The following is a 4,466-nucleotide window of genomic DNA, read 5'->3' on the forward strand; positions in this document are numbered from 1 at the left end:
CGCGCCCAGCCGCGCAGCGCCCTCTACCGTGCCGGAGCCGCAGCCCCGCGCCGCAGTGCCGGGGGCGGGGAACGGCCGGCCGCCCGCCCCGCCTCGCCCTTCCCCGGGCTCGGCCCGGCCGGGGTCCCCGCCGCCCTGCCCGCCCCGCCTCTGGCCGCCTGCGCGCAGCCCGACAGCGGGGCCGGCCCGGAGCGGGGCCCGGCGCCTCAGGGCCCCGCGGCTGCCCGGAGCGGGGTGGGCCTCGCGTCACCTCAGCCCCTTCAGTGAGGTGACCCGTGGCGGCCTCCGGCCTCGCGCGGCCGGGCCTGGCTTCGAAGGCCGGTGCGAGCCGTCCCTGCGCGGCACTGACCGCCGGGCGCTCGGACAGCACAGCCCCGCGCAGGGCGCCGCCGGCCTCCTGCTGTCGGCTGCGGGTGGGCGGTTTCCACCATCAAATCCAAGCCCAACACCTGCGTGCCAGGGCGGCAGGCTTGCTCCGGGGCACCGACCTCTTCACAGCAACTGCCTGTGCTGGCTCCCTTGTTCAGATTCCAAGCAAAGGAAAAAATGGCCTTAGGGGAAGTAGTGTCATAAATCATGTGAAGGAAAATGATCGGGATGAGCCTTGCTCACTGTAATTTTTGAGGCGATTTCTGCCTCTCCGGGCACTGAGGACCAAGAGTTCACAGAACCAGATCTTTCGGCAGCAGCTGGCACCAAAGATGGGGGCCAGACTTCCAGGGTCAGGAAGGCTTTGTGGTTTTAGCTGAGATCTACAGGTAGATGCAGCATTCCTCTGAACATCAGAGGTTAGGGCAGCCAAAGCTAGTGGATATTTGAGAAAATTTGGTCCCATATTCTAGTTTCTCACTACTATTTGTAAGCTAAGGCAGTTCCACAAGGGAATGTCAAATTGGGCTTTACACTTAGGAAAACATTGCCATACAGGAATGATTTTCTCAAGTGCTAATTTTCTTGAAGAGAAGTTTGACCGTAAGGCTATGTTGTCAAGAACAAAACCCAACAAAACAAAAGAGAACTAAACCCAACCAAACAAAAGAGAACTTGAACTATTTTAACATTTTTCTTAATTGGCACTAATTTTCATAACCAGAAATATTGGCAGTTCTTCAAAAAAGTAGAATGATCTAAACCTAAAACCAAAAAAACCCACCAAACAACAACCTTAACAAACCAATCCCAACACTTCTTGTGCATTACTCTCACTCCACCCTCTTCTTACCGGTTAAGTGTAATTAGGTATTTGAAGGGGCAATCCATTACTGAGAGTGAAATAATCTAGCAAGTAGAGCATCATAACATGATAACCTTATTGCCTTGAGTTGGGTTTTTTTCCCCCTTAGGTCCTTCCTCTAGAATTATAATGTTCTCCAAAATCAGGCACTTGCTGTGACCCATCTGTAGCTCTGATAGATCCTCAAGATTGTTCAGCTCTTCCTCAATTGTGCAGATCACTGGGTATGTTGTAGACTGTTGCCCCACATTCATTATTGGTCGTTAGAGTAGCCACAGTTCCACACACTATTTTATGTCCTACCAACTCACTTTCAAACAAGGTAATTCAAACGAATCTAGGTTGAGCACTCTATTTCTGTAGCTGCACACAGATACTCAGCAACATCAATATTCATTTTCAGTCCCTCATTAAATGAACTGAACTGTGAACACCAGGCTTCAATTGTGTAGCTTGGAATCATTTGCATCTTCTGTGCAGTAGAAGAGCTATTTCCCAATGAGTCAACAGCTGCAGAGAACCCACATACATGAAGTGAATCCCTTTGCACCTCCAGTCTGCCATGTTTAGCAGTCTATCACCAGCCATTGGCACCCTTTATTCCTCTCTGGCTATTCGCTGGGGCCATCTTAGCAAGCATGCATAGATTTTTCGTGTTAGCTAGTTTGCGGCATCCAAACTTTTCCTTCACCATCTGTTTTCAGCTTTCCCACACTGATGTGCATAGTCAACTACTGAGTATCACAGAATCATAGAATATCTCAAATTGGAAGGGACCCATAAAGATCACTGAATCCAACTTCCAGTTCCTTGCAGACCTACCTAAAATTAAACCATATGACTAAAAGCATCATCCAGTTGCTCCTTGAACTTTGACAGGCTTGGTGCTGTGGCCACTTCCCTGGGGAGCCTGTTCCAGTGGTCAACCATCCTCTGAGTGAAGAACCTTTTCCTACTGTTCAATCTTCCTGACACAGGTTCATTCCGTTTCCTTATGTCCTGTTGCTGGTCAACTGAGAGAGGAGGTCAGCACCTCCACCTCTGCTGCCCTTCTTGAGGAAGTTGTAGACTGTGATGAGGTTACTCCTTAGTCTTCTCCATGCTGAACAAACCGAGTGACTTCAGGTGCTCCTCATAAGTCTTGCCCTCAAGACCTTCCACCATCTTGGTTGCCCTCCTCTGGACACAATCTAATAGTTTGATGTCCTTATGCTGAGGTGCCGAAAACTGCACATGCTGCTTGAGGTGGGACCACACCAGTGCAGTGTAGAGTAGGACAGTCACCTCCCTCAACAGGCTAGCTAGCTATGCTGTGCTTGCTGCTCCTGAGGACACAGTTGGCCCTTTTGGCTGCCAGGGCAGACCAGACGGCTCATATTCAACTTGCCATCAGCCAAGACCAATAGACCCAAAGACTTGTCAGCAATCCAAGCCAATAGGTCCTTGTTTGTCAAGATCAAACTACAAATCTCAGGCAGAATAAGAAGCACCGGACAACCTGCGGTACTTGTCATACCCTCAACTATTTCACTCCAAACAGAACAAGTATTTTTATTGCAGGGTTTTAGGGTTTTTTGGAGGGCATTTTTTTGGGGTGGGGGTTTCCCCCAGTAGCTGCTGATGGAAGGTTTTTCAAATAGACTTCCAAAATGGTCTTCTGAATTTTGCTGCTTTATATCAGACAACCTAATTCGTTGCTTGGAATGTAATTTTGGATTAGGTTATGCCACAGTATTTGTTGGTGTTACTTGCCATCTCTGGATGACCTGATTAGCATTTTAATATCTCTGGCTGTGAGAGCTGGGAGAGACTGATGCCTTCATCTAGTTTTCTTCCGCTTGTACCCATGCAAGAAAGTGATCATTAGAGGAAGAGTCATTATCAAAACCATGGAAAATAGGTTCTTTGGCTGAACTGGAAAGAGATAGTATTTAGGAACCGGAGATGATATTTAGAAATTGTAAAGTATGATCTATGGCATAACAAATTTTTCTGAATTAAAATTAAATACTCTTTTAATTAGTTGCATTCATCTCAGATTAGTTTGTTTAACTTTTTTTTTAAGTTTTAAAAATGTATTTGATTTCAGGGATAGAAGAGCTGAGATCTAAGCTGCACAGTTACAACATGGATCAATTTGACTGTGGGCATCATTTTTTTAAACCAAAATACTGTTACCGTTCATAATGTGAATACTCTTATTGTTATAAAGAGATTTAGATTTGTATGGTTCATACACTTTACCTGTATGGGAGCTTGTATATATGATGTATTAAGTGTATGTGCATCGGTACATTCATACCTACATGAGAAGGACGTACTGATATTACTATATAAAAATGTTTTGATAAAGCTGTACAACTTATATGGATGTCCTGGCCTACACTTCAACCCATTTATGTACACAAATAAAAGATCAACGTGGAAAAAAAAAAATACCAGAAGCTAGCTTGAAAAGCAGAGAAAGAGGTGGGAATTTCATTTCTTTGTAATTGTTTGGTGAAACATAATCAGTAGGTAGCGTGGTCTGAGTTGCAATGTTTTCACTACAAATTCAATTGGAATTTGCCAGTAGGAAAAAGCTGGGGGCACAGCAGCATGGTTGAAATAGAAAAAGAGTTTCTGACCTCTTAAAAAGCAAAGAAACAAAAGAAATAAAAGAAAAAAAAAGAAGCCCTCAAACCTCTTGTTTTATTAATAAGCAGATGCATGGGAAAAAAAGGGCTATTTTAGTACATTTTCAAGCTGTGTTCTTAGGGCTAATCATAGTTAATATTTCCATCCCTCTTCTACATCCCAGACACTTTTAGGGCAGCGAGTACACATGTTTGTGTTTAGAAATGTGAAAAGAGACTTGCTGCAATGTGGTGAGCTGTTTGGAGATGTCACTTTGTGTCTGTACAGTTGATTTCCACTGTATAGCCTTTAGTATGTCCCCTATATGTTATCTGTTGTGCCCTAGGTCTAAACTCTTTCTATTTTCATGCAGGTTTTTTTCCGTTCCACCGTGTCTTGTACTTTTCTAGGTTTGATCCAGGTTGAATTTATTTTAAAAGAAATATTTAAAAGAAAATACATGAAGTATTCTTTCAGAGAGGAGAGAGAGGGGAGAGCAGGGCTGATGGGCTAGGTCAGCCTCCATAGCTGTCAAATCCAGTCTCTAACCTTAAAGGATACTGATGGAATATTGACTGACTGGTCATTGTTCCGGTAGAAGGAACTCTTCCTACTC

This window comes from Falco naumanni, chromosome 3, assembly GCF_017639655.2.
Source record: "Falco naumanni isolate bFalNau1 chromosome 3, bFalNau1.pat, whole genome shotgun sequence".
NCBI lineage: Eukaryota > Metazoa > Chordata > Aves > Falconiformes > Falconidae > Falco > Falco naumanni.